This window comes from Rattus rattus, chromosome X (assembly GCF_011064425.1).
Source record: "Rattus rattus isolate New Zealand chromosome X, Rrattus_CSIRO_v1, whole genome shotgun sequence".
NCBI classification, from domain to species: domain Eukaryota; kingdom Metazoa; phylum Chordata; class Mammalia; order Rodentia; family Muridae; genus Rattus; species Rattus rattus.
The window spans coordinates 128,592,508-128,610,693 of NC_046172.1; the positions used below are offsets into that span (position 1 = coordinate 128,592,508).

Sequence of the window (18,186 nt, forward strand, 5' to 3'; positions counted from 1 at the left end):
ACCTGAGGCAGGGAACTGAAACACACCATAAGGGTGCTACTTACTGGATTTACTTAGTTAGTTTGTAGTATTGGGTTGAACCTAGGGTCCTGGGCATGTCAGGCAAGACTTCTTTTTTTTTTTTTTTTTCTTTTTTTCCAGAGCTGGGGACCAACCCAGGGCCTTGCGCATAGGCAAGCGCCTATCACTGAGCTAAATCCCCAACCCCAGGCAAGACTTCTATCAGTGAGCCCCAGCCCCAGAACCTGAGAGTATTTTAATTCTTATTTTATTTTCATTTGTGATATATGGAGAATGCTTTGCAGACTATAGCTGAGTGACACTGGACTCTGACCATGTGCTATCTATTACCACATTCAGAAGGGAAGAGATCCTCCTGCCTTAACCTCCCAAGTACTGGGGTCACAGGCATATCCTCCCATATCCAACAGTTGCCAGGGCTGGGGAGTGGGGTATCTCTTCTCACACTGCTGCTGCCAGTGTATAGGTACAACCCATTGATGTGAGATGTCACCTCTGCACCTCCCTGGCAGACACCTGTAATCAGAATAGTTGTCTGCTTTAGTAGAGAGTATCTTCAAAAGAGGCTTGTGAGTAATACTGGGCCAGACTTGTGTGTTTTTCCCTGGCAGCCCATCAGATTTTGCTTGAGTCATTTTGAGCTTATTTTAACATTATCCCTAAGCTGTCTTTGTTTTAACTTAGTATCCATTCTATCTGCTGTTAGTATAGACAGCTGAACCAGGTTTCTTTCTTTAGTAAGCTGTTACCTAGCATGTCTTTTTTTCTCCTTTTTTTCAGACAGCATCTCATGTGTCCCAAGCTGTTCACAAAGTCAAAAACCAAGGATGATATTGTACTTCTGATCCTCCTGTCTTTACCTCTCAAAAATGGGGATTATAGGCATGAACCACCATTTCCAGATTCTTCTCTTAAATTATTTTCTGAGACATTTTGTTGCAGTGATGAAGTTTTATGTGCATATTATTTGAAAATTTATTGTCTAGTTCTAGGGATATAACAATTACCTAATGTTCATGAGACACTAGGTTCAATTCCCAGCACTGAAAAAATACATTCTCAAAATGAAATTTAGACCCTAGGATATTGCATCAAGGATTCTTTGGGATATAGTGTCAAACAAATGTGACAGAAGTCCAAAGCCTCATCCTGGCCACTTCCTACTTCCTCAAACTTGAAGGTCATTCAGTTTCTGTAAACTTACTTTCTTTGATAGTAAGTCCACAATCATTGTAAGCTGCTAACAGTGTGACTTGGGTTCCCTCATCTATCATATAGCCTCAGAAATGGAGTGGTCCTCCTCACAAGAAGCAGAAGTAGACTAGAAGGCCTGCTTAGTATGTAGTTTGTTTGTTTGTTTGTTTGTTTGTTTGTTTTATACAGGGTTTCTCTGTGTAGCTCTTGCTGTCCTGGAGCTCACTCTGTAAACCAGGCTGGCCTCAAGCTCAAAGAGATCCTCCTTCCTCTGTCTCTTCAGTGCTGGGATTAAAGGCATGTGCTACCACTGTCTGGCTTAGTGTACAACTTTTATTAAACTGTCTGTAACTTTAATTTTTAAATCTATTTTTAATGATGGTTCTTAAACACTTTTACCTCCCTTGTAGTCTACCACCTACCAGAGGTAGTGGGAAAGAAAGGATATGGGGAAGTGGATCTGTTTAGAAAGGTTCTTTGGACAAAATCCCATCTGTGTTGTCAGGAAATCAGCAATTTAGTCCACAGGTCAGCAGCAGCAGCTTGATCCACTCACAAACACTTCTTGAACACATCAGCAGACCAGTTCAGTAGAGTCAGGGTAGCAAACACAAATCAGCAGCAGTGGCATTACCTAGCAGAGACAACCAGGCCTCAGCCTTGAGATGATTCAGCAGGGGGAACCAGGGCCAGCAGGAATGCCAGGAAAAGTTCTTGGCTATGCTTCTTTGAGGAAAGCAAAGATCTGTGAAGGTGTGAGACCCACAAGCATTGCACAGCTAGCTCTATAAGCAAGCCAACCTCAACCTCCTTCACTGTCTGGTGAGTCCTATTCATACCCTCCAAACATCACGTGTCCTCCATGGATCTTGCTTCAGCACATGCATCTGTCTTGGCTGACATCACTCTGCCAATCATCCTAAGTCTGTGGAAGTGATTTAAAAAAAAAAACCTACAACACACCACCAGATGATGTTTGGTGCAGTTTCTCTATGGAGTCTTGACAAAAGCATCTCAACTATGCAATGTAAGGCAGACCAATACATATGTATTGTTAGTAAAGAATCCTTCATCACGTGTCCTTTCACATGCTTGCTTTTCAGTGCATCCTCTCTCCTGTGTCTGCTTCAGCTAAATGTTCCTTCACATGTTTGTTTGCCCCAGCAAAAAGCCATCCACCGACTTTCCAAAGAATCCTTAAGTTTCCATTTCAATTGTTTTCACCTCCAGCTAGTACCTCACAAAAGAGGAAAATGAAGCTGAGTTCTTAGTAAGCTCACCTAACACCTATTACTAAAAAGTAGAGATAATCTCAATTGTTTCATTACCTTTATTGAAGGGACACTTACATTCTATGATGCATGTATAGAGGTTAGAAAACCAAGTTTGTGGCAATTCTCTCCTTAGAAGATGAATCCCAGGGATTAAAGTCAGGTTGTCAGGCTTGGCACCAGGTAATTTTCACCGACCAGGCCATCTCACTAACCCTAATCTCAACTTTTTTTTAAAAGATAGCTAATAGGACTAGGAATGTAGCTCCCATCCCTAGTAGAATTCACAAGGCCCTGGGTTCAACATCTAGTGCTGTAGCTAAATACACATAACATGAACTTGCCATCCTAACCCTTGGAAATGTGCATATAGTTTGGTAGCCTAAGTTATATTCACAGTGCCATGTAGCCATGACCATCATCTAGAGTTTTTTCATCTTTTCTTTTTTAGGTTGTTGAGACAAGGCTTTACTCTGTAGCCCAGTTTGATCTCAAACTTACCATGAAGTCCAGGTTGGTCTTAAATTCATGACAATCCTCCTACCTCTACCTCCTGAACACTGTGAGTCTAGGTGTTATTCAGCACTCCCAACTTGATCTCCTCCACCTTGCAAAACTGAAACTTTGCCCATTAACCACTAATTCTCTCCCTCACTTCTTCCATTTCCTGCTACCTACCACTCTGTGTCTTGATCTGAGTACTCTAGTGATCTCCAGAAGTATCATCAGAACAGTATTTGTTCTTTTGTGCCTGACTTATTTCACACAGCACGGTGTCCTTAAAGGTCATCCCTGTTATGAGAAGCCCCAGCCCTAAAAGGATGGAAAAGGACTCTTTTAGGAAACTTCTCAGAAGTGGAATTGCTATATCATATGGCACACCTATTTAATTTTTTGAGACAACCTTGATTTAAAGCTGAGAAATTCAAAGAAGAAAAAAAGGAAACGAGGTCACCCCACCAGCTCAGTTACATGGTAAATCCTGTAGACATACCAGGCCCAGAAACTTGGGAGCAGTCATTTCAGTAAGCCTTTTGGGAAGGAGTTTGGTCTCTTCTGCCCAAATCTAAGTGCTCTAACCCCATAAGCACAGCGGAAGCAAGGGAATTCATGTCTTTCTTTTTTGTTGTTTGTTTTTTTTCTATCAATTTATTTTGAGACAGAGCCTCATGGTTCATAGGCTGGCCTCAAACTAATTGGGTATGTAACTGAGAATGATCATGAACTGTTCTTCCTGTTTCTATGTCTAGAATACTATAATTTCATGTGTATGCCACTGCTAAATTATTTGGTGCTAGGACCTTGTGCATAAGGATTTATGTTTGTACTGTCTAGTTTTATGTCAACTTGATATAAGGTAAAGTTATCAAAGAGAAGAGAACCTTAATTGAGAAAATGCCTCCATAAGATCAGGTTGTGGGCAAATCTGTAGGGCATTTTTTAATTAGTGATTGAATGGGAGGGCCCAGCCCATTGTAGGTAGTACCATCCCTGGACTGGTGGCCGGTAAGTAGCCCCCCACCACAGCTTGTGTGTCAGCTCCTCTAGGTTCCAGCCCTGTTTGAGTTCCTGTCCTGACTTCCTTCAAGATGAACAGAGATGTGGAAGTATAAGCCAAATAAACACTTTCTTCCTTAAGTTTCTTTGGTCATGATGTTTCATCACAGCAATAGTGACCCTAACTAAGACTGTCTTTTAGGAAAATGGATCTGAACTGGCTGAGGTGGTGGCAACTGTAGAGAGAATCTTTTGTAAAATATCACCTATAGAAAAGTTTATGGCCAATGAGTTGATGCAGGAAATAGGAGGTGGGACTTCTGTCAGAGAGGTGGGGTGGATTCTGGGAATGAGTCAGGTCGTAGATTTGCCCCAAACTCTGAGGAGGAGTCAGATTCATGAAACTGAGAAGAAGGTAACCAGCCATGTGGAAGACAGAATAATTTAAGCAGGTTAAATAAGTTATGAGCTAGTCTTGGAATAAGCCAAAGCTATTGGCCTAAGCTTTTATTCATATTATAAGTCTTAGAGTCGTTATTTCTGGGAACAAAGTGGCTGCGTGGAAAGCCTACAGTAACAGGCAACTGTAGACATACTGGCTGAAACGCTGCTGGAAGTTGGGCGAGGCATAGAAAAAAGAGGTATAAGGAAAAGAGGTCAGGGCTCTGGAGAGAAACAGGAGCAAAGATCAAAAGAGAAGGTGGCAATGGAAGAATTTACCAGAAAAATACAAGAAGATTAAAAAGTCTAAGCCTTCCAGCACATCCACCAGGCCTGTGACTCTCTAGACCCACAGAGGCCCTGCTAGCTACAAAGTCACTTAGCAGAGACATGCAAATATGTCAAGGAACATTTTATTGAAGTGGACACAGGTAAAAGACTAAGGCAGACTCATGAAGGAATATTTTATTAAAACATATACAAGAGAAAGGATGTTTTGTTAAAGTAAGTACATGAAAAGACATGTGATGAAGGATTTTTTGCTAACAACACATGTGTATTGTGTTGTTATATTGTGTAGTCGAGTTTGTCAGGACTCTGTGAAACTGCCTTGAATCATCCACATCTCAGCATACCTGTTTCCAGTGAGGAGGCTGCCTGACACAGGAGCTAAATAAAACCCAGAAGTTTGGGCTGGAGAGATGGCTCAGTGGTTAAGGGCACTGACTGCCAGAGGTCCTGAGTTCAATTCCCAGCAACCAGATGGTGGCTCACAACCATCTGTAATGGAATCTGATTCCCTCTTGTGCTTTGTCCTTTTAATCCCAGGGCCTCCTGTAATCCCAGAGCTGGGAACTCTGAGACAGGATTCTGAGGTTTGCTGGATAACCAGTCTAGCCTAATGAGCATGTCCTAGACCAGTTTGAGGCCCTTTCTCACAAAACAAGGTAGGGGCTTATGGGTGAATTAAATGAGAACATGACTGTTCCAAGGTATAGTTGAGAGGGTTTTTATTGTAAATATGATGGAGAGTACATCCAGAGATATCTGGAAGAGTTCAGAGCAGGGAGAAAAAGTAGTAGACTAACCATTACTAAACTACACCATGACAGGAGGGGGGCCATAGCACTAAGAGAGAAAGAAAAATGAAAATATGTGGACAAAATGGCAGATTATTATAGGAATCAGAGAGTGGGGCAAGGGAAACAAAGTCACTGGGTTGGAGAAGTATAGAGGAGGGGGAGGGAGTGAGAAAAGCAAAAAGGAGCCATGGGGACTGACTGAGCCTGGAAGCCAGCGTAAGCTTCAGTATGCTAGTAGGCACTACATTCATTTATTTCTTCTAAAGCTGACAGTGGGAAGGGTGGAAGGCTCTCTGTGTAAACACAACCAGCCTGACTTTGATCCCCGGGATCACATGATGAATGAAGACAACCAACTCCTGCAAGTTGTCCTCTGATTTCCATACACATTCTGTGGCACATGTGAATGTACACCCCCACACACACACACACACACACACACACACACACACACACACACACACACACACACAATCTCATGTAGTCTAGGAGAAAAAAGATTTCCTGTAGCCCAGGTTGACTTTAAATTTTCTATTTAACTGAGACTGGTCTCAACTTCTTAGTTAAAATCCTTAACTTACCTCTGTCTCCCAAGTGCTGGGATTACAGGTATGTAGTACCATTCTGGATTTACATACTCACTTTGTGCTGGACATGCTATATCATGTCCTACAATGCCAACTCATGATGTCAAAAGCATCTTTGGTATGATTCAAAACTACTAAATTCACGAATTGCATTGTTTTTACTCTACACATAAGTTTTCTGCTATTATAGACACAATGATTTAATTACAGAAAATAAAGACTGAATTTTTTCTACCATTATTATTCAGCATGTAAGTATCAAATTATTATATCTATGGATTGTATTTCATTAGAACGTTTTGTTTTGTTTTATTTCTTTTGAAATATTGTCACATAATGTAGTCTTGACTGGTTAGAAACTCAAATATAGGACCAGTTGCCCTTAAACTCATATAGATCTCCCTGCCTCTGCCTCCAGCACAGTGGGGTTAGATTGTTGGAATTAAAGACATGACCATCACTCCTGGAAGAATGTTAGGTATTTTTTATTTTTAATTATTTTTTTCTGACAAGGTCTTCCTATTATATAGTTCTGGCTATCCAGAGACTCAGTATGTAAAGCAGACTAGCCTCAAACTCACAGAGTCTCTCCTGCCTCTGCCTCCTAAATGCCTTTAAGCTAGCACTCCTAATGGAACAATGTTATTTCTCAAGCAGAGGCCACTTTCAGCCTCCAAAAATATTATCACTGGACCAAGATCCTGAAAGGTGGACAGAGGCAGGCTAACGCACTGCATCTGAGCCTTTTGCTAACATTTCCAGAGGGTTCTTCACATGTGGGTTTCATTATGACTCACCAGTGAGCTCCCACTTGAGACTTACCCAGCCAGCTGTCAACAGAGCATCTAATCTAGACACCCAGGCCCTAAAGCATCTCAGAAATCACAGCAATGGTCACATAACAGCCCAGGAGGCTCTGGTAACCAGGCCTTGGGAAATTAAGAGGTGCCTCTGAGCATCCTGAGTGGCCTGAGGTCTCACAGGCCACTTAGTGAAGACAAGGTGTCCTTTTTCTTTGGGGTTCTCCTTTCACCTGTTCAGTTATCCATTTGATCTGTTCAGGATAGTCCTGCATTGTTTACCCAGTGAATAAGAAATGCATAAACAGTGTTTGAGAATACAGAGACAAGACTCCTGGGGTCTAGAATTGGAGGGATCATGAGTTTGCTCCCTAGGAACCACATGATCACATAGCAAAAGAGAACTGACTCCCACAAGTTGTTCTCTGACTTCATGCATGCCATGGCAAACACAGAAAAATATGTACTTTTAAAGAAAGTCTCCAAAAAAGGTAAGAATGTCTCCATTATAGACTAGACATGTTTTAGGTGAAATAAGTTGAAATGGGCAAAAACAATTGATATGCTACCATCAGAAGCAATTTTTTTTCAGTTGACAAGGCCTGCAGTATGCCTTTATAGTTTTGCCTCAAGGATTTATTAACTCTCCTACCCTGTATCACAACTTAGTTAGAAGGGATCTTGATCATCTGTCTCTTCCTCAAGCTATTGCATTAGTGTACTATATTGATAACATTATGCTTGGGCCAAGTGAGCAGGAAGTAGCAACCACTTTGGACTCATTGATAACACATATGCATATCAGAGGATAGAAATAAATGCAACCAAAACTGAAGGACCATCTACATCAGTGAAATTCTTAGGAGTTCAGTGGTGTGGGGAATGCAGAGATGTTCCTCCTATGGTGAAAGATAAGTTATTACACTTGGCCCCTCCCATTACCAAGAAAGAAGCATACCATTTAGTGTGTCTATTTGGATTCTAGAGACAGCACATTCCTCTCTTGGGTGTGTTACTCTGTTCCAGAAAGCAGCTAGCTTTGTGGGGGGCCTGGAATGGGAGAAGGTTCTTCAATGGGTCTAGGTTGATGAGCAGGCTGTTCTACCACTTGAACCATATGATCCAGCAGACATGATAGTACTTGTGTATCAGAGGCAGAGAGGGATGGAGTCTGGAGTCCTTGGCAGGCTCCTATAGGTGAATCACAGAAGAGACCTTTGGGAATCTGGAGCAAGGCGCTACCACTATTATTCTCCCTTTGAAAGACAGCTCTTGGCATGCTACTGGGCCTTAGTGGAAGCTGAATATTTGACAATGGGCCACCAAGTTGCCATGTGACATGAGCTGGGTGTTATCTGACCTACCAAGTCATGAAGAAGAATGTATACAGCAACAATCCATTATCAAATGTAAGATATATGTGATGGGCCTGAGCAGGCCCCTGAAGGCACAAGTGTTACATAAAGAAGTTGCCCAAATGCCTATCATTTCTACCCCCATTACAATTCTGGCTGCAGCTAAGCATGCACCTAGGAGGTGTTTACTGATGGTTTTGCACATTATGCCAGCACCACCCAGAAGCGGACAGCTGCAGCATTACAGTCCTTTTCTGGGACAACCCTGAAAGACACCAGTGAAGAGAAATCTTCAACAGTGAGCAGAACTCGGGGCAGTACACATGGCTATATATTTTGTTTGGAAGGAGAAATATCTAGATGTGTGGTTGTTCGGGGGTTCATGGATTGAACTGATGGACTGACTCAATGGTCATGAACTTGGAAAGAACATGATTGGAAAATTGGTGAGAAAGCCATCTGAGAAAGATGTGGATACATCTCTCTAAATGGAAGGATGTAAAGATATTGTATCCCATGTAAATACTCACCAAAAGGTGACTTCAGCTGAGGAGAGTTCAATAATCAAGGGAGAAGATGACCAGTTCAGTGCACAGTCTGCCCTTTCCCCAGAAACATCCCCCTGTGCCCATTGCTCAGTGGGCACACAGACAAAGTGGCTATGGTGGCAGAGATGGGGGTTATGCTTGGGCTCAACAACATGGACTTCCATTAACCAAGACTGACCTGGCTAAAGCTACTGCTGCATGCCAGATGTGCCAACAGCAGAGACCAACACTGAGCCCCAGGTAGGGCACCATTCTTTGAGGTGATCAGCCAGCAAACTGGTGGCAGGTTAATTACATTGGACCACTTCCTCCATGGGAAGGACGACTTTTTGTTCTCACTGGAGTAGATACTCTTACTCTGGTTATGCAGTTGCTTTTCCTGCATGTAATGCTTCTGACAAAACCACCATCCGTGGACTTACAGAATGCCTTATCCACCGTCATGGTATCCCACACAGTATTGCTTCTGACTAAGGGACTCATTTAACAGTCAGAGAAATGTGACAGTGGGCCCACAATCATGGAATCCACAGATTTTACCATGTTCCCCATCATCCTGAAGCAGCTGGTCTGATAGAAACATGGAATAGCCCTTTGAAGGTTCAGTTACAGTGCCAATTAGGTGGCAGCATCCTGGAAGATTGGGGTAGGGTTCTTCAGAAGGCAGTATATGTTTTGAGTCAGTGATCAATATATGGTACAGTTTCTCCCATACCCAGGATCCATAGTTACAAGAATCGAGGTGGAAAAAAGAAATAGTTCCACTCACTATTCCCTAGCGACCCACTAGAAAAATGTTTGCTTCCTGTTTCTAAGGACATTAAGTTCTGCTGACCAGAAGTTTTGATTCCTGAGTTGGGAGCGCCCTGACTAGGGACTTAACAAATATTCCACTAAACTGGAAGTTCAGACTTCCCTCTGGCCATTTTGGGCTTCTGATGCCCTTAAACTAATAGCTAAGAAAGGAGTAACAGTGTTAGAAAGGGTGGCTGGTTACTAAGGGGGATTGGATTGTTTCTCCACAATGGAGTTAAGAAAGATTGTCTCAAGTGCTAGAGATCCTTGAGGGCATCCCTTGGTGCTACCATGTCCTGTGATTAAAGCCAATAGCAAAGTATAACACCTAATCCAGGCAGGATGGTGAAGGGCATGACCCTTCAGGAAGGAAGGTATGGGCCACACCTCCAGGAAAAGACCAGCTGAGTTGCTTAATGACGGTGCAGGAAATACAGAATGGGTAGCAGAGGAAGGAAGTTATAAATACCAGCTAAGGCCACATGACTAGTTGCAGTCATGACTTCAGTGTTTCTGTCAACTTTTGTGAAGAACATCTTTGTGTAGATATTTGCACTCTTTCCTCTATTTCTTTATCATGTAATGCAACATCAATTAAGAGAATATTAATGATTATACTTAAGTTTGAGATACTAAAAGAGTATCTCTAAAGAGACACTGCCACCTATTCTAAAATTTATAATGTATTTGGGGTTGTAGAAGGGATAGTTAATCATGCTAGATATAATTATGACCTAGTTATCGTTTTCATTTGGAAATTATGCACGACTTAAGAGGATATTGCTGAATGTCATGTTGATAAGAGGTGGATTCGTGATCGATCTTCTTGGTTGTCAACTTGACCACATCTGTGATTTAACTAAGCAGCTGGGCATAACTGCGAGAGATTTTTTTCATAATTTTATCATTTGAAGTGGGAAGAGCCACCATTAATCCATATCTTTGAGAAAGATCCACCTTTAAACTGGGCCACACCTGCTGGCAGCTTGTGTAAAGGACATGGAAGAAGGAAGCTTACTCTCTTTGATTGCTTGTTCCTCCTCTGGGTGGTAAGTCCATTCCTTCACCGGCATTAGAACTTACTTCTATGGAATTCTGTCACATACTAAAGACCAGTAGAGACATCAAGTCTCATGGACTGACTGGGTTCTTGAACCTTTTGACAATTTTGGCATTTTGGTTTTTCTAAAAACAAAACAAAACAAAACAAAAAACCCAGAAATATAAGAAACTGTTTTTGTTTTAATCCCAGGTGTGGAATATGGGACTGCTTCAGATTGTCCACAGCAGCTAACTGATATGCCTTGTGCTCTACCAGGGGTGTGATTTTACCAGCTGCAGTTTATGCAGTTTATGCAATTGTATGATGTTTGGAATTGAGACTTTTCAGAGAGTATATAAATGCTAGAGCCCTGAGAGGGTTGTTGGGTTGTTGGTCATGGTTTGTTAAACAGTTGTGCACAGAGAAGAAACAACAAAAAGAAATTGGACAGCCTGACATTGAAGATCGAACTTGCCTCAAGGAACTCAATATCCCTAGTCAGTAGGAAGTGGTCTAACAATAATGTCACCCCTTTTCTGACCCCTGACTTTATTCAGGGGTCTCTTTCCTTCCTATCCTTTTGTTCCTCTCTTATCTAGTGTTAGGGGGTTGAAATGGTCAGAAAAAAACTGGGTAGAGAAGGTAGAAGAAAGAATAACCCACAAAGTAGCCAAAGTCAGCTACACGGAGTTCTCCTGGCATGAGACCTAGTGTGCCTTTTCCCTCTGTGGTTACAGAAAGAATATGGTTTTAAAAAATCCAAAAATGAATTTTCATCTTGCCAATTCTCAGCCTCAAGTTCCACCAACAGTTTTCACCATAAAAAGTAAATAAAAGTGAGACAGTATCCACAGTGTGTTCACCTTCTAGTTCACAACCTCTAGAAGGCTCTAGAAGTTTCTTTATCCTGAGGACCTTGGATTTGTCTTTGCTGGTGCCTATGCTGTCTTTTTTCATCTATATACTATAAAAATTCTGCTTACTGTACTAGTTGCTTTAAAATGTGTGGAGCGACATTTTCCATGTCTGCATTACAAATTAGAAGTCTTCCCCTGTAGTGGCATTCCACAAGTAGAAGTTTCCAGGCTGGTCCCAGGGCCTTTTTAAACCAATTCCATTGGGTGAAGTCTGAGTTTGGGAATCTGGGCCAAATTAAGGGAGGACAATGAGGATTTCCCCTCCTATCCTACCAAAAGGGCTGAGCCACAAATTACCTTCTACTTCCTATATTCACACAGTCACAGAAGCAGAGGCAATTGTGCAAGTTGTTTTGTTTTTTTTAAGTGTGTGTGTGTGTGTGTGTGTGTGTGTGTGTGTGTTCAGTTTTGCTCTTTGAAACAATGAACAGTGTCTCATTATGTACCTCTGGCTGTCCAGGAACTGCTTGGTAGAACAGACTGGCTTTGACTAAGAGATCCACCTGCTTCTGCCTCTTGAGTGCTGGGATTAAAATATGTACCACCATTGCCTGACTAAAAGCATACATTTTTAATTTAAAAATAAATGTATCTGTGTGTTTGCGTGTGTGTTCTCATGTGTACACACACACACACACACGTAGAAACCAGAAGTCAGTTCTCTCCTTCATCAAGTAGGTTTTAGGAATGTATTTAATTCAAGTCATCAGGCTTAGTGGGAGGTAGTTTTCCTTGATAAATCATAAATCATCTCATGGGATGTTAGGTTTTTATTTTTTGAGACAGGATCTCACTATGTATCTCTGATTGGACTGAGACTAGATAGGCATACCAGACTCTCCTCAAAGTCAAAGAAGTCCACCTACCTTTGCTTCAAAGTGCTGAGATTAAAGATGTGCACCATCACACCATGCTAGGTCCTTGTTTTTTGTTTTTAGTATTTTATTATTCTTTGCCATTTTGATACATGTATACAGTGTATCTCAATTCCAGAGGTCCTTGCTTTGTTTTTGTTTTGTTTTGTTTTTGTTTGTTATAGAGTTCTCACATTATAGCCCAGGCTGACTTAAACTTCCTCCTGCCTCTACCTGCCAAGCGTTGGGATTAGAGGCATGTGCCACCACTTCTAATGAAGGGGAAACAGGCTCAACTCAGTGTTCTGAAAATATGCACAGCCAGTTGCAGCTGAGAGGTAGCAGAGACTCAAGGAAAAGCCTTAGGCTCTCTGCACTGTAATGCCAAGATATGTGCCTTCCAGTCCTGCCTTTTTCTCAGCCATGTAACCAGAACCATAAAATGTGGAAATTGGCAGCTCTTTCTTGATGCCAATACCCATGTCTCCAGTGCATAGTATTCTTCCCCCATCCTATTTTCCTTGAAATGGGGTTTCTTTCTGTAGCCCAGGTTGCCCTAGAATTCAATTTATAATCCAGGCTGGCCTCATAGGGGTGATAATCTACCTGTCTTATTTTCTGGCCTTCAGAGATTACAGGCATGAGCTACCACACCCAAGTTTTTAAATTTTGCTTTATTTTAATTTTATTTTTGGTATTTCAAGACAGGATTTCTCTGTGTAACAACTCTGGCTCTCCTGGGACTCACTTTGTAGACCAGGCTGGCCTTGAACTCACAAGAGATCCACCTGCCTCTACCTCCCTAATGCTTGGACTAAAGGAGCAAGCCAGCATGGTCAGCTTTTTTTTTTTTTTTTTTTTGGAGTTGAGGACTGAGCCCAGGCCTTGCGCTTTGCTAGGCAAGCGCCTACCACTGAGCCAAATCCCCAACCCCAGCTTTATTTTTAATATACTTATTTTTTAATTTTTTTGGATCCAGGTGTGGTGGTGCATACCTTTAATCCCAGCACTAGAGAGGCAGGTGGATCTCTGAGTTTGAGGCCAGTCTGGTCTACAGACTGAGTTCCAGGACAGCTGAGGGCTACACGGAGAAAAACTTTGTATCAAGACAAAACAAAACAAAAACACTTAAAAGAAAAACAATCAAATAAAACAAAATTTCTCAACTTCAAGAAGAAAAGTGTAGCCTCATGGCTCATATCTGTAACCTCAGAGGATAGGGATGCTGAGGCAGAAGGATTAAAAGTTTAAGAGATGTCTGCCTGAATGAAACCCTGACTCAAAAAGTTAAAAAAAACAAAAGGTTGGAGATATAGCTCAGTGGTAGGACCCTTGTCTAGAATATATAAAGGCTTGTATTTAATCCCCAGTAGTATATAAATAAACAAATAATAAATCATGGGAGCCAGATAATTATTATATAAAACTGTTTTTTTTGGTTTTGTTTTCAGGGGTTTTGAGGGGAAGTACTGCTGAGGATGAACATGTATAGCACCTTATACATGTCTGCTAAGTAAGTACCACTGAGCCTCACTCTCAGCCCCAGAATAGGCCATTATATATATCAAACTACTTAGTAACGAACAGTATTTTATTGTTTGTTTCTTTTTTTTTTCTTTTCTTTTCTTTTTTTTCGGAGCTGGGGACCGAACCCAGGGCCTTGTGCTTGCTAGGCAAGTGCTCTACCACTGAGCCAAATCCCCAACCCCTATTGTTTGTTTCTTAAGACAGAAACCCCTACTGTAGTAGTCCAGGCTAGTCCCTATCTTGGTTACCATCCCCATCCTCTTGTCTCAACCTCCCAAGTCCTGGAATTACAGGCAAGAGCAAGTACTCTTTAATTTCAAGGCCAAATATCCAACTTCCTTCCTGAAGTTTAGGGTGGGGCACAGTTGGCTTCTACTTTCCTCTCTTACCTTCTCACCAAACCTATCTGCTCTTTGGCTTCTCAGATATGATCTAGAGTTCTCTGGATCCTGGGGACATGGCTGCTGGGCCTAATGTGAGGCTTACTTGTCCTGAGTGTATGTTGCTAGGAAGGACCACCAGGTCTAATTATATGTGGGTCCCACTGCTGAAACTCATTACCACCATCAGGAACTGAGGCTTTTTTTTTTTTTTTTTTTTTGGTTCTTTTTGGGAGCTGGGGACCCAACCCAGGGCCTTGCATGCCCTAGGTAAGCGCCTACCACTGAGCTAAATCCCCCAGCCCCGAACTGAGGCTTTTCTTTTTTTTTTTTTTTTTATTTATTTATTATATATGAGTATACTTTAGCTGTCTTCAGACACACCAGAAGAGGGCATCAGATCTCATTACAGATGGTTGTGAGCCACCATGTGGTTGCTGGGATTTGAACTCAGGACCTCGGGAAGAGCAGTCGGTGCTCTTAACCACTGAGCCATCTCTCCAGCCCTGAGGCTTTCATCCTGAGTGTGTCTTCATGTCTGGCTCCCACATCTGCTCTTGGATTCTCACCTCCAAACCAGGTTTAACATGGTCTATATTTTGAGGCCCCAAATCTTTCATAAGTACCCTTGGATCTCATCATGTCCCATCTAGCCAAACTTTTGGTTAGAGTCAAAGTGCCATCCACAGGTATCCTTGAAGAGGCTTCAGCTAGGACACAAGCTGAGGCCTCATCTGGTGTCTCTGCATCCTTCCCTGCACCCATATGGGCACCCACATAAGCCTGACTATCTTCCAACATATGTAGAATGCTGAAACGCTGATAGGAGTCAGATCCTGTCGACTGAGGAGGGCATCCAGGAAGGGTATAGATAAATCAATCCTTCTTGCAAATGGGATCAGTGTCTACCAGAGTCCCCCAGAAGAAAGTCACATACATGAAACCAATTGCCCAAGTCTCCTAGGAAAATCAAGCTGGCTACTTTGTAGCTTAATTCTTTGTACCCTTGAACTGCCAGGACTTTTGTTCCACACCAAATAGCTCTTCAGAGCTTCCCCCAAGGAACTGACAGGGAAGACTAGTAGCATTGGCCCTTAGGTCTTGAGTCTTTTGGGAATATCCTGCCAAGTGTGATATTGTATTTTGCCTTCACCCCACCTTTATTTCTACAGGAACTCGTTCTTTAGCAGGCATTGGCTCCCAATTTCAACCATTATGCCCAGCTAAGTGTAACAACTTACCAGCTAAGGAGCATCTTCATGAAATACATGTTCCTTACCCGCATATTTTTCTTGTGGCTGTATAGATTTAAGCAGCAGCCACTGTCACCTCCAGGCAATGAACAGAGGTGGCCTTTTGGCTTGTGGTATTTATGAGATCATCCTATTGTGCCCAGGACTGTCCAATGAGATTTTTCTGCAGATGTGAAAGCATAAAACGGGACACTCCCAGAAGATTTGGATAACCTTAGCCACCTATAAGCCCACAGACCCCAGAGGAACTAGTTAGTAGCTTCTGATTTTGAGAGCAAAACATGCTGAATTCAGTTAAGCCCCTGGAAGAACAGGAGCTTAGTTCCTTTATTTTACAGGGAAGAGTTTGGACTATAAAAGAAACTGGCTAAGGTCACCAGCTCTTGATGGTACAACCATATAAATAGGGGCACATCTCTGGCCTTGCAATTGGATAAACTAAAGCTGAGAATACTATGTAAATTTAATACATGGAAGGAATACATATTGTTTACAGTATGATATGGTAATTTGAATGTCTTATTGATAACAAATTGCAAGATCTACAGCAGGCTCAATACAGTAACATCAAAGTTATTCAGACTGCCAATAGAGCTTGTAATTTAATTTCTAGATCTGTACAAAGTAGCTACAGGACCTATACTGATCTGTACATGTCCTTTAATCACAAAGTCACAGGTGTTTCTGATACTCCATGTTCTGCTTCCTACATTTGCAATTACAGGAAACGCCACTAGAAGTTAGTTAAAATAAGGATGGAAAAAAGAAAGGTTAATGCGAAGAAATCATCTGCTTTTAGTATAGGCTTTGAGACATCAGTTTAGGACCCCTGTGCTACAACCTGCCTATGACAGCGATGACAATGCTGTGCCTAAGCAGCCTCCTGGGAGACTTGGAACGTAGAAATGAAGACCGTAACGCTTTTTTTTTTTTTTTTTTTTTTGTTTTTTTTTTCAGTGCTGGGGACTGAACCCAGGGCCTTGTGCTTCCTAGGCAAGCGCTCTACCATTGAGCTAAATCCCAACCCCTCGTAACGCTTTTTTCAAGGTTGTTGTGTGAGCTTACAATATTGGCGCGAAAAGACCAGCGTTCACCATCCGGGTTTTTTACTTCTCTGGCTTTGCTGGGGAAAATTCAAATCTCAAAAAAGGGCGGACCCGTAAAGATACTGTACGCCTGCGCAAAGGCGGGGCGAGAAGCCCTGGGAAGAAGGCGGGGCGGGTGACGCGAGTGGGACAGACTGCTCTCGTGCTCGCCTCGCTCTGGCGCCGTTAGTCTCGCTGGGCCTCTGGGTGGGGGGTAGTCTGGCGCGCTGCAATTGGGAGCGCGTGGCCCGGTTGTTCGGGAGGCGCGGGAGGAGGCGGCGACTCCTCGGGGTGTTGCAGGCGGGCCTGGGAGCGGGCGGCAGCTCCGCCCCTGTGAGCTCATGGCGTCACCTTCCGCTCTGGCCCCGCCTGCAGCTCCCTGCTGTAGCCGGATTCTGACCGTCGCTGAGTGTTCAGGGCGGGAAAACAGCTGCTTCCCAGCAAAGGGTGCAATCGCAGTGTCCCTTTTTTGCCACCCTTAACTACCATGAGCCATGTCTCCACTGCTAGTTAAAGGCCATTTCTCGGGTTTGTGTCCCATCAGCGACCTGAGAGACAGTTCCCAGGGGGCGGGGCCGAGCGAGTGAGTGGGGAGAAGAGTTAGATTTTCATCCGGGCATCCCCAGATGCCGCGGCCATCTTTGTTTTGTGCTAAAAGTCGCTATTGACGCCCGCAGAGGACCGGGCGTGGGGAAGTGGCAAGATGGCGACTCCCAGAGAGGAGGCGTGGAGGAGCCCTGGTGGGGGGGGAGGGGCAGGGCGGGGCGCTACCGCTCCTGACCCGAACTCTACTGTCTTTAGCCTACTGCACAACGGCACCAACTCGCCTGCAAGTAGAAAACGCACTGGTTTTTACAGAAGCTTTTAATTCCTTATGAGCCTTGGGTCCTTTAAGAGGCTTGGGAGCAGAGGCTAAGACATGCGAAGGCGGGGGAGCGGTGACGTCTTCTGACTCCGCCCCCTCGCCCGATAGCCGCCATGTTTAGTTGTTACTTCTTCACACAAGATGGCGGCTCCCAGGGAGGAGGCATGATCGCCCTGCCGTTACCGCTTCTCCTGCTGTACAATTGTCACTTGGTCTTAACTCCTGCTCTTTCGATGGCTCCTGTGGGAAGCTGAGTCTTTAAGGAGGGAAGCGAGGATTGACGCTGCTTTGTTTGGTTTGCTGTGGAAGAACTGTCCAGGAAGAAGAGAATAGGGGGGGGGGAGAGAAGCTAGTCTCAAGATGGCGGCTCCCAGGGCGGCCGGCGCAGCCTGAATTGCAGAGGCGGACTCAAGGGAGAGGTGCTAAACCTTACGAGCCATACGGCTCGGGACCCCGAACAACACCCGGGAGTTCGAGTCCGTTTCGCCAGCTTCTGACACGCCTTTATTATTTAGGAACGTTGGGGTTCTGCGGTCGGTGTCTTAAGTGCTGGGTGGGGAAGCAGGACGGTCTCAAGATGGCGGCTTCCACAATTGTGGTCTGACTGCCGACGGAGCTGAGACAACCGCGGCATTTGTGGCTCTTTTCCACCCGCCCCGGAAGCCAGCCAGT

At 43.4% G+C, this 18,186-nt stretch overlaps 1 protein-coding gene across 1 annotated transcript in view; it reads left to right on the plus strand.

Moving 5' to 3' along the window:
* Window positions 1–18,186, plus strand: part of Hcfc1 (host cell factor C1) — a 71,975-nt gene that overhangs the window by 29,927 nt on the left and 23,862 nt on the right.